This window comes from Suncus etruscus, chromosome 10 (assembly GCF_024139225.1).
Source record: "Suncus etruscus isolate mSunEtr1 chromosome 10, mSunEtr1.pri.cur, whole genome shotgun sequence".
NCBI classification, from domain to species: Eukaryota; Metazoa; Chordata; class Mammalia; order Eulipotyphla; family Soricidae; genus Suncus; species Suncus etruscus.
The window spans coordinates 90,902,929-90,916,480 of NC_064857.1; the positions used below are offsets into that span (position 1 = coordinate 90,902,929).

The 13,552-nt window shown below is 36.0% G+C and overlaps 1 non-coding gene across 1 annotated transcript; it reads left to right on the top strand.

The window, feature by feature from the left end:
* The first annotated feature begins 1,028 nt into the window (after positions 1–1,028).
* On the top strand, positions 1,029–1,158 carry LOC126021063 (small nucleolar RNA SNORA22). The gene has a single exon (XR_007499677.1). It is a non-coding gene; the product is annotated as a small nucleolar RNA SNORA22 (small nucleolar RNA).
* The last annotated feature ends 12,394 nt before the right edge of the window (positions 1,159–13,552 follow it).

Here is a 13,552-nt window from a genome sequence, read left to right on the forward strand (position 1 = left end):
GCCCTTCAGGCGTTTCCCCCCCCCTCCTAAATCTATAGTTGTCTGTCCTCTGCCCACTGAATTCCACGGCCAGGCCCCCCCCCCTGAGAACTCAAAGAGACAAACTAATGAAAGTGAGGCTAAGTGCCATAAAACAGAAACTGCTGCAGTGCCTACAAAAAATTCTAAGGGCACAGTGAGTAGGATAATTACAAAGTATCATCTGCTAAGCCATAAAACATTGCGATATCTACACTTTGCTGTTAAAACTTCTGAGCCTAATGTACCTTTTACTCAGGACAATTTTGCTCAAACCAGCCCTCAGCCTCCTTCAGCCTCTTTCCTGCCAGCCTTGGGAAACAGCCAGCTCAGGCCCTGCCACTCCCACTTTAAGCCTTCCATTTCACCTTGAAATACCCAATCTTTGTTATTCAAAAAAAAAAATCTGAAAAGTAGCATCTCTTGCATATTCTCAAATCAATTAATAAAACCATGATTCTCATGGTGCTTTTGCAACCCAGACTCCCCTCTTCGGTTGCCACTCCCTCTAATTCCAATAAATTAGTAATTAATCTTAAAAGATTGCTTTTTTTTTCTCTATATCATTACACCCTGCTAACTGTAAATAATTTGCCTCTAGCCTTCCTGCTGTTAACTGTGCTAGCCCCTCCCCGAGTTATCAGTGAAAAACTCTGCTTCACCTTGTCAGCCCTACACTTCGTCAAATATGTGTTATTAGGTTTAGTGCATTAAGTGGTGTAAAGTAATTATTAAAACATTAAAAAGCAACAGGAAGATAAGGGCAATAAACTTTTTTTTTTCCATGCTTCTCAGAAAATTTTAGAGCAAGGTCATAATTCTGTCACTTTACAGATAACAAAATGTTGGTAAAAGAAAAACTTCTTTGTGTTTTAAAATCCAAACGAACACAAAAGTGTTAAATTTAAATCTTATATTTCTATTAAAAGTTTTATTTTAATTTTTAAAGTATTTACAAAATTATGTGAAAAATAATGTAGTTAGCCTTTTTTAAACTATATAGTTAATTAATGCACAGTGAACACCTAGGTGTGCTTTATAGTACCCTTAGTTTTAACTTTGTGCTACAGCAATGGTTGTTCTTTATTTCTGCATTGAAAAAACTATTATTTTAAGTGCATTCAAAATATCAGCACATTATATAAATCTGTATATTTGTGTCGCAGTGAAAAAATAATATTAATGAAAACTATATTATATATAATTTTATAAGTAATATATAAAAGTAACTAAACTTTATAAGCAAATTAACTAGTATTAAATATAATTTTAGTCTTAAGTTCTAGGTGTGTAAATGCATCAGATGTCTTTAACTATATTTTATAATAATCTAAGCATTTAGTTAATTTAGTATATAATATTTTTTACAAATTATTCACTTAAAGTCTTCAAAGTAAAAACAGTTGTTTGTTTTTTAAAAAATCAGTTTTTATACCTTTAATAATCATAGTTCATGCTATTGTGTTTAATCATAAAAATTTTAACACTTTATTGCAGCTGTCTTACTGTTCTACTGCAAAACCAATTTAAAGAAAACCTATTCATTTACAGCAAATCATTTCATACTTCCAAGTAGAGACTCCTTCTACAGTGCTCATTAACCATTTTACTTAATGTTTTAAACTTCAAATTAAAATTGTTTTAAAAATGTTTTGTGTTAAATCTAAACCTTAAAATTTATTTTCAGCAAAGTTCCACTCCATCTACATTAAGTACTTCTCAAAACTAAAAAAGTTTTTCTACAAAATTTTTTTTTCTCTTCTTCTCACAAACATGTTAGCTAAATATTTAAAAGCGCTTGTCAATTTTTTATAAATAAGTCTTAAATCAATCCTTTTGTCTGTTTATGTGTCTGTTGTGATGAATGAAAGTGGCCACAAGTGTAAAATGTTGTGTTTAGTGTTGTTTTGTTTTGTCTGTTTATTTGTTATCTCTACATTTTATAATAATACAATTTTTAAAGCCTTATCCATTTTTCAAATTTCAATTAATTTTTTCAACCTGGTTCAGTCTGGTCAGTTCACAAACTGGCATCTTGCAACTAAAAATCATGTGTTAAAAATTATGTATTAAGCTAGCTTTGTCCTTCTAAGAACATGGCGGAAAGTGTGAGGGATGGCAAACCCCAGATTTCTCAATGGACATCGGGGATAACTTTTCCCTGGAGAATTTCTGGACTTTGCAGTCACCGGCTTTCCTGTTATGTGTAAGTTCAGGCCTATCGAATATGTATTTATGGCTAAAAAATAGCATCCAGCTTTAACATAATAACTAAAAGTTTAAAAAAGATCCTTTATATTGTTTAAAAAATTTTTTTTTAATTGGCAATTGTTAATTATAAATTTTCTTTTATGCCAAAGTCTAACAAAGGTCAAATAGCATTCCCGTGGTATTCAAAAATAACTAGTGTAATGTAAATTGCTAATGTTTTCTGCAAATTCTTAATTTTTATATGAAGTAACCATTTTGCCTCCTGCCAAGCTGTTTTCTTATTAACCTCCTGCTAGCCGCCATTCCTGCAAACCTGTTTCTAACTGACTCCACCTTTGACAATGCTGAATTGAGCACTCTGCCTAGCTGCCTTGGTTGCCCACCACTGCCACCAACAACCTCCATTGTAAACAAGTCACGGTCGTAAAACTTTGCTTACTCAAACCATATATGTGCCCGCCTGTTCAACAATCACACATTTGCAATCAAACCATTATTGTTAACAACTCTTCCATCTTCATTGAAGCCCCCAACTCCACTTATTTTGTTTACTCCACTGCATTTTCTCCCCATATTGTTACTGAAATGTTTCTTGCTTATCATAATTATTATGTTTTAGCTTTGTTAATGCCTAAAATAACCATCAAACCTGTTGGTCCGGTTTCTACCTTGAACCTCATCCTGCAAATAGTCAATGCCTCTGCCCAAGCGCTCTCCAACACCAGCTATGAACACTGTTGAATCTGCAATTCACCAGTTTCGCCGTTTTATAAAAGCATCACAACGTTTAAATCTCCTATCTACACCAATAACTCTAAACTTCTTCTCTGGAAAGTTCAGCCTCAGCGTCATCAACTCACTATTAAGCAAGTTGTAAGCTACGAACTCTGCCTTCTAGCCCATCCTCCTCCTCTCAAGTTATTTTAAATATTATAAATGCCTCTGCTCTAGCCCTCACAGAACCATATTATAAACGCTGTTAGCTTAGCTTCTCTCCTCAACCCCTACGATACTGTTAGTTCCCTTGCTGATATAGTTCTTCAAAATCGTCGTACTTTATATTTTGCCCTTATAAAGGAAGGGGGAGTCTGTGTGGCCCTTAAAGAACTATGCTGTGTATTTAAAGACAAATCTGGATTAGTTAGGGATAGTGTTCTACGTATTGGTAACGGTATGAAGAAGTTCCAGAAACGTTTTGACAAAAAAACAAAGTTGGTAACAGGGTTGGTTTTTCTCTTCTCCTTGGATACATACATTACTGTCCACTATTTTGGGCCCTCTTATTAGCCTCATGCTGCTCCTTTCCTTTGACCCATGGGCTTTCCGCAAACTTACTGCCCTTGTTAAAAACCAAGTAAATGAGACGGCAAAAACCTCTGTTCAAGTTCACTACCAACAGTTAACCCAACGTGACTCCTGTGAAAACTTGGCTATTGTCACCAAGCCGCCCTTCCAGCCACTAAGTTTTCAGGAGATAAAGCGCATAGCTAACAAACGGAGCTCGCTCCGGTACTTGTGCTCTCGGCTGTGGAGATACCTACGACGGGATTAGCAAGGTCCCAGTTAGGACACGGCCCTAAAAGGCTACAACACATAATTCGGATCTCTGTGCACACCCACGGCGCTTGTAGCCACCTTTTAAATGCGGCTTTGGCCGTGTCCGACCTGGTCAAACCTTGTAGCCTAAGACACGGTTCTTCCACCCGCTCACGACTTTCCTTCTTTTATTAGAAGAGAAAGGGGGAGATGTTGGGGACTGACTTGTTTGAGGCCATTTTGCTATTCTTTCTGCCATAATCCAGCCTTTCACCTAAAGGCTACATGCAGTCTTGCTGTAAGTTCTTGGGCCAAAGAGAAAGGAAAATGCAGCTGCAAAGTATAATTAATCTTTTAGCCCGGAGGAGAGCAACACAGCCCAGTACCATTCCCAGAAAAGAGGCCTTACTCCCTTAACCATATCCCTGAGTTTACAAGACATTCATTATTGTGTATATGCTACATTGTCTGTTCAAGATCACTGAGGCAAGCACATCTTGCACCACCTCCTGATAGTCAAGCAATTAGGAATGCAGCTAGAAGGTCACAAGATGTTTCCATGGATACTGCAAGAAGTATTGCCCACTTGCCTTATTTGGAATAATGAAGTAATTTTCATGCCAAAAGTGTGATTGACATCACCCTTGTACTGCCCCCTTCTTCTTCTCTATATAAGAAGGAGCTGTAGCCAAATAAAGTGACCCTTGAGCAGTGAGACATTGCCTTGGGTCTTTATTATTAACCTCTCTCAGATTTTTTACAGGTGTGGTTGCTCTTCTACTCAGCAAAATAGGAGTGCGGTTGTCTGAGAAGCCTTCCCAGCTAATTCCTGCTGGCCGGGTCCCCCCTGGGGGGGCTTCAGGACACCGCACCAACCCTTCCTAACGTGGACTGTTACTTGAAACTGGACTTAGTTCTACAAGTATTCCCCAATGAATGAACTCTTCCCAAGTCCTCCCTAACGCAAATCTTTTGCCAATCTCAAGAAGGTCAGGTTGGGAAATGAAAATGTGCCTGGGAACCCACACACCACAAAAAATCTCAAAAGACAATGGGGAAACCTATACTACCATCATAAGTATAAGACCTGTATGATACTACCTCTTTACCTGCTTTTCCCCAAATGCAAGATACTTTCTTGCATCACCTTGTTCCTTTAATTAATTTTTTTACTTCATTTCTTAAAACATTTTTTCTTGTCATATATATATATATATATATATATATATATATATATATATATATATATATATATATATACATGAGCACATATTTTTATTTCTATTTTTATCTTTTTTGGGTGTGTGACATGTTTTTGTTTTCTTCTCTCTCCACCCTCAAATGCACTGGCAATATAATGTAGCACCATTTCTCCCTGCAAAGGCACACTTAAAAAAGGGGATATCTTATGTATAAAAATGAGCTCTTATTTATTAGGGATAAGTACTCATACTTGTTTACAATACAGGGGTATCTCCCACCTTGAAAATATGTCACGTGGACCCAACTTAGACCCCAGGTGATTAGACACCAACTGTCCAGCCTTGAATTCTGGACCACAGACATAGAAATGACACACTTCTTCACAACAGCCACAGGAAACAAATCCCAACTGGGACATTTATAACAGTGGTTGGACATCAACAAGTGCCAACCCTAATATGATACCCTGACAACAAGGAAAATGGGAACAACTTGACCTAAGAGCAAGTTATCCTACCTCACCAGCTAACAATAAGACAAAATCAGAAGATTTGTCACCCTTTGGTCTGTCCAAATGCCAAGATCGCAATTTACAGATGACTGGCTGACAGAACCATGGCCAGACTGTATGTATACTGGGACCAATAAAAAAGCCCTAGTCTAGGGTGTGAGCTACAACCTGCATAACAACTATGATCCCAAGTTCCAGAGGTCTGTCTAAGACTATTGCAATGGAAGGGGACCTCTGGAAACATAACGGAAGATGCTATTCCAGGCCCATCCTAGGATCAACGCAAAGACCAGGACCACCAACCACAGAAGATGGATTAAAATGATACTGAGGGAACAGAACTTCTAGACCCACAAAGAAAGACATAATCATAAGTTCAACTGTGACTCATGCAGATACCGAGACCACTAGATACAAAGGTCTGATGTTATCACCCAGGACGGAGCAGAAGTCTTCCATACACCACAAAAGCACCAATGGGAGAGTTTGTTTGTTTTGGTTTGGTTATTTTTTGGCCACACCCGGCATTGCTCAGGGGTTACTCCTGGCTGTCTGATCAGAAATAGCTCCTGGCAGGCATGGGGGACCATATGGGACACCGGGATTCGAACCAACCACCTTTGGTCCTGGATCGGCTGCTTGCAAGGCAAACACCGCTGTGCTATGCTATCTCTCCGGGCCCAATGGGAGAGTAAATGATCCTGAAAGGAGTCTACAGTTAATCCCATGACAATATACTTCAAGGGTGGAGAAACCCAAGTCTTCCATACATCACAAAAGCACCAATGGGAGAGTAAATGATCCTGAAAGGAGTCTATACTTAATCCCATGACAATATACTTCAAGGGTGGAGAAACCCTGTATCTCTGAGGCAAAGGAAATTCCTTTTCAAATGACCCCAATATTTACTGTGCATCTGCAGGAGGGAAAAAAAAAAGCACAAAACAATTTTTATTATTATTTACTTATCTATTTTTGTTGATTTCATTGCTGTGGTTTGGCTATTGAAGTGGATGTCTACATTTATATTTATTTTTTATTTTCTTCTTTTCTTTTCTTATGTACTCTGCCACATTTTTTTAATCTCAATTCCATGGCTTTTATATGGTGCTTACCTTTTTTTTTTTGCTTTGTTTTGTTTGTTTGTTTTTTGGAATGCTCACTGGATATTTTATTTGACATTTCTTTATGTACTGTTGTGGTGTTTCACTTTCTTTTTCCCCTTCGTCTTTCAAACTAAGGATGAAAGCCTCTAGAAGGACTCCACCTATTTCCGGAGTATCTGATTCTTTTTTTCTTTTTTTTTTCTTTAGGTTATTACTTTTCTCTTCTTCAAACAAAACCGCATAACTTGAACTATCTAGTCCCACCTCCCAATTGGGGGGGGGAATAAGGGAGGTACCAAGACCAAATAGGTGTAAGACCACTAAGTAGTAAGCTAGGCACAGATGGGACCACATATTCTAGCAGCCCTGGGGGTAAGGGAAGAGGTTATGGGAAGAAGGACGGGAAGAGAGGTGGAGGGAGGACAATTTGGTTATGGGAATTCCCCTGATATTATGTTAATATGTACCTAAAATATTATTGTCAATGATATGTAAGCCATATGATTAAAATAAAAATTATATTTAATAAAAAGAAGGCAATCCCATTCACATTAGTGTGGGGAGCTGAACTATTGGAACCTAGAACAAAGGACACCTCAGAAATCCCTGACCTTGTCACCCACGTGACCAGAGGCGCCCAAGCCCTGAGGACAAAGGAAATAGACAAATACTAAAGTAAATTTAAAGCAGCCCAATACATCCAGCCAGAAAGAAAAATATAGAGCAACTTGCCTTTGTGTTAGCAAAAGATTATTATGATTACAGCTGATTTTTTATTTATGCTTGCTGAGTAAAATTTATAAGACCCTGTTTAAATCTTGTGCTTTCAGTATAAACATGTGCTCAGGTCTACCTTTTTACCCCTCCCTATTACCTGCCCCCAGCTTATGCTAATGAGTGCTTGCAATTGTAATTGGTGGAAAAACTGTAACACCTCTATGATGTATTTTGCCTTTAAAAGCTGATCTCCCTGGGCAATAAATCCCTTTTGAACAGCATGTGTTGTCTTGAGGACTTTTCTTACTAACTTCTCAAAGTTTTCTTCACAGATCGGACCTGCTCGAGTAAACTCACGAATTACTAATGACCCTCATTCCCACACCCCGTGGGTAGGGGGTCCCCCACAGAAGGTTGTACATTAGTGCCACACAAACTCAAATATCTTGGAGTCAACTTGACCAAAGATGTGATGGACCTATACAAAGAAAACTATAAAGCCCTGCTCCAACAAATAAGAGAGGACACACGGAAATGGAAACACATACCCTGCTCATGGATTGGCAGGATTAACATCATTAAAATGGCAATACTCCCCAAAGCATAATACAGATTTAATGCGATCCCTCTAGATACAATAAATTTTACACATATGCTTGCTACTGAAATTTTTCTCTTTTCTTTTTTCTTTCATTTTTAAAGTTTTTATTTCTATTTTCTTTCTATTTTTAATAACTTTACTTTCCATATCTTGAAAAAATGTATTATGATCATTTATGTCAAATATGTGATGCATTTTCTTTAAAAATTTAAAAAATGAAAAAAATGATATATATCAGGTTTTCTAAATAATCTAACCCTCTTGCTTGTTCCCAAATTAGCTATTAAAGTTAAAGGTTCAAAACAAGGATAGCAATTTGTAAGTATAAATAAACATTTTAAACTATCTATATAATGTAAAATATAAAAAACAGTAAATCATCAATTCCAGGATTTAGGGATGTAGCCCAGTGGTAGAGTATTTGGCATATAATTTTTTCTTTTATTCTTTATGGTATCAGGATCTTAGTTTTAATCCCTAGTACTATAATGAAAAAAAGAAAAATACTAGAAACATTTGATTTGTTATAAATCTATGTTATTTATAAAATAATTATAATTATAAAATATATTATTTTAAATACCAAATAAATATCCAGAAAATAGTAAAATGAAATTTGGAGTTAACATTTTATCTTTCGAATGGTCATCACCTATAGTTGCCAAACTGTTTAAGATATTTTCTCCTCTTCAAGCAATGTTTCTAATTATTTTTTTGTTGTATCACTTTGTTAGAATGATGGTTAGGTGACTTCTATCCAGCATCATACTTCTTCCCAGTTATGATAATAAAAAATAGTCAGTCGGTGTTATATACTTCCTAAGAAGAAGTTGATTACTGCACTATGTTCAAGATGTAAAATCTATGTAAAACCTCCAAATATTTTATAAAAGTTGGGTATAGCATTGAGCTTGCTTTTGTCTCTTTTGGCTAAAATATTTAAAACTTTAGGCATTATTTTTCAATTAGAGACATATATGTGGAGCAATTTTTCTAGAGCCAACTAGTACTACTAACTTTCTGCTTTGCTTTGTTCTTCAATATGTTCCATCATTAGATAGGGAAAACTACACATTTGATTTTACAGCAATGCAATAGGTACAATTTAAAGAATGTGGAATATTTTATGTAGCCGATTTTAGTTCTTTAGCCTTAGACTTTAACATTCTGGACATTTTAGTCAGAAAGTACCAATATTCAAGAAGGAAAATAATTTAAGCAGTGTTTACTCTTCACCTCTTACACTTGGTAGCATCATTTTCCAGTACAGCTAATGCTCCTCAAATTCTCTCCTGTGAATTTGGAGAAAAGAGTATTAACATTGTGACCTCTGTTGTATTGATAATGATTATATAGGTCAACATTCATGTTCGGGGGGCGGGTTCTTTGTGGGTCCTTGGCAGTGCACTTGACTTACACCATTCTTGTATTTAGAGATCAGTTTTGGTATTCTTGAGGGACCAAATATGGTATTGGGAATTGAACTAAGGTTGGTCATATAATAAAAACTTGGTAATCCCTGTATCATTCCCAACTTTAGGTCAACAGTCTTTATCTAAAGTCATCAAAGATAAATGGTCTTCCAAAATTAGAATTTTCAGTTTTAGGAAACCAACAGAGTAAATATTTCTGAATAGTCCCAATAAAGTCCATTTAAGATTTATAAAGCTAAGTAATTAACATTTACATGAAAAAGGACTAAAGGATTTTTAAAGAAACATATAATCTAAGATTAGGCTTTGCAAAGAACTGATATAAAATTTACCGAAAGAAGAAAAAGATTTTTGTTGTTTTTTACATTATTATTTTAATTATAGATTATAGTTCTTGAATAATTATAAATGTACCAATCCAGAAATACTAACTGATATTTAATGGTACTTATTATTGGCAAATGGTGTTCTGTATTACATGTGATTAAGTTATTTCAATGCTCTCAAAATTCTACTAATGCTTTTATTATCATCCCTTTTACACTAAAGATGTTAAACTTTTGTTCAGTCACAAAATATTTAGATAGGAAATGTGACTGATGGTCTAGATGCTGAAGAATAATTATATGCTGAAACTCAGCCATTCTTGCCTCCTTTTGATACTCAATCTTTGTTTTTGCTTTGCCTGTTCATAGTTTGCCTATGGGTAAAAAATTACATGAGTAAATAAAGGCAATGTATTATGTTCCTTTTGGTATTGCCAAAGGAATATTTGGTATTTTTAGGAGAATATTGACTTAAATTAGTTCAGTTGATTTATTTTACTTAATTAACAGGTTTCCTTTGCCTAGTTAACTTATTGTAAATCTTCCGATTAAGAATTTCAGAAGCACAAACCAGATATTCAATATATCATATATAGAGAAGTAGTTAGTCAATATTTTCAGATATTAAAAACTAATTTTCTTCTGTTGACATGGGCTCAGGAAGAGTTATTTAACTCCACAAAACTTTTATTTATTCTCTAATTATTTTAGATTTTTTTTGTTTATGGGACATGTAGTGGTGATCAAAGGTTACTACATGCTCTGCTCTCAAAAATCATTCTGTAAACTTAGAGCACCATATGGAATGCTGGGGATAGAACTCAGGTTGGCCATGCACAAGGCAAATGTCCTACAGTCTGTACTATTGCTTTGGCTATATTTTCTGAAAAAATTTATAGGGAAAAGTAAGCTAAAGAATTGATCCCAAGAGAATTCAAATGGGAGCCAACAATGCAGTTAGAAAAGAAACCTCTTTACTAAACCTTTGTAAATAACTTATCAGATTTGCCATTTGAGGGCTATAAGCATACATATAGTCTGTCACTGTACTCTTTATTTTAAGATGATTTTCAAATCAGTTAAAAAAAACCTTTCTTTTTTTCTTAAAATAGTCCCATCTGTTTATCTCTGCTTCCACTTGTTTGGACAGTGCTGTTTCCTTTTCGATGATTCCTTTAGTCTCAATGTCATGGAGTATTTTACTTACATGTTGTTCTTTGAACCATATGGTTTCATGTCTGATATCAAGGACCTTAATCCATTTGGATTTGACCTTTGTGTATGGTGTTAGTTGGAGGTCTGGGTTTGCTTTTATTGCATGTGGCTGACCAGTTATCCCAACACCACTTGTTGAAGAAGCTTTCCTTGCTCCATTTTACATTTATTGTCCTCTTTCAAAGATTAGTTTATTGTATGTCTGGGAAACATTCTCTGAATACTCAAGTTTATTCCATTGATCTTAGGGTATATTTTTATTCCAAAACCATGCTGTTTTATTTACTATTGCTTTATAATACAATTTAAAGTTGGGAAAGCTTCTGCACCTCAGAAGGAATAGTGGCTAGAATATAAAAGCCACCCACAGAATAGGAGAAACTATTCACACAATCAGATAAGGGGCTAATATCAAAGATATACAAATACTGACTGAACTTAACAAGAATAAAATACCTAATGCCATTAAAAATGAGGCAATGAGGGCCCGGAGAGATAGCACAGCGGCGTTTGCCTTGCAAGCAGCCGATCCAGGACCAAAGGTGGTTGGTTCGAATCCTGGTGTCCCATATAGTCCCCCGTGCCTGCCAGGAGCTATTTCTGAGCAGACAGCCAGGAGTGACCCCTGAGCACCACCGGGTGTGGCCCAAAAACCAAAAAAAAAAAAATTGAGGCAATGAAATGAACAGACAAATTATCAAAGACGAAGTACAAATGCCTAAAAGGCACATGAAGAAAAGTTCCACATCACTAATCATCGGGTGATGCAAATAAAAACAACAATGAGGTACCATCTCACATCACAAAGAATGGCACACATTACAAAGACTAAAAACAGGCAGTGCTAGCAGGGATGTGGAGAGAAAGAAAGTCTCATTCACTGATGGTGGGAATGCCATATAGTCCAGCTTTAATGGCAAATAATATCAAGATTCCCCCCAAAAAACTTGAAATTGAGCCCCACATGATCCTGCTATACCATTCCTAGGAATATAACCTAAGAATGCAAAAATACAATATAAAAATACCGTCCTTCCACCTATATCCATTGCAGTGCTATTTACAATAGCCAGAATCTGGAAACAACCAAGATGGCCTTCATCAGCTTAATAGCTAAAGAAATTTTGATAAATATACACAATGGTATAATAAGCAGCCATCAGGAGAGATGAAGTAATGAAATATCCTTATACATGGATGGTCATGGAAACTATTATGCTGAGTGAAATAATTAAGAGGAAGATAGATAGACACAGAATAGTCTCACTAATCTATGGGTTCTATAAAAATAAAAGCTGTTATTGCAATAATTCCCAGAGACAAATGAGGGCTGAAAGGACTGGCTCAAGATATGAAGCTCACAACAAAGAGTGGTGAGTGCAATTAGAGAAATAACTATTTTGATAACTATCATGACAAAGTGAGAGAAGTAGAATGCCTATCTCAAATAGAGGCAGGGGCAGGGAGGAGGGAGATGGGGTATGAGAATATTACTCTGATGAAGGGAGGTGTTATTTTTATAATAGAAAACCAGATACAATTATGTTTTTAATCATAGTGTTTAAATAAAGATATTATTTTTAGAATTATTCAATATTCTCTTTAAGTAATGCATCAGCATTCCTTCTTTGACTTGTAGCTATCAGCTAATCATGTAATCCCACTTCTATATTCCTCTTTTGTTCTCACTTTGAAGCCTGTGAAGTAATCCTCACTTTAGATTTTGGGAATCGGATTCTATTTATGTAGTACAGTAGGCTCTCTAATATGATGTTTTACTATATATCATCACTTATAATATTAATGAAAGAATAGATATTTCAACCTGTGTTGTATAAATTAGGTTAACCAAGGAACTTTTGTCACACACGTTGCTCGAATTCCACGTTTCTAAGAACCTATCTTATAATTGAGGAGTGAAAAATGTTACCCCTTTATTTTTAACCTGTTTGAATATTTTGTATCTGAACCTGTATATGATTGAAAGCATTTAGTTGGATTTTGCTTTTAATCTGTTTTAAAAAATCTGACATTTTATTGTTATACCATTAACATTCTAAAAACCCCTAATAAATACTATTTTCCACTATTAAAGTGTCTAAATCATTGGATTGTTTTGTTTTGTATTGTTTTTTGTTTTTCAGCCACATCCAGTGATGATCAGGGATTACTCCTGGTTATGAGCTCAGAAATCGCTCCTGACTCAGGGGACCAGATGGGACGCCAGGGGGATTGAACCGAGGTCTGTCCTAGGTTAGCATGTGCAAGGCAGATGCCTTACCGCTTGTGCCACAGCTCTGGCCCTGTCATTGGATTTTATTTATTTATTTATTTATTTATTTATTTATTTATTTATTTTTATTTTTGGGTCACATCTAGTGACGCACAGGTTTTACTCCTGGCTATGTGCCCAGAAATCGCTCCTGTCTCAGGGACCATATGGGATGCTGGGGATTGAACCGAGGTCCATCCTGGGTCAGCCACATTCGCTATCACTCTGGCCCCAAGTCATTGGATTTTAACAAATTCACAAAGTTTTGCAAGAATCAGCACTAATTTCTGGGGCCAGAGCAGTGGCTCTCACTAACCTAGGATGGACTGAGGTTCCATCTTCCAGCATCCCATATGGTCCCCCAAGCCAGAAGCGATTTCTGAGTGCAGAACCACTAGTAACC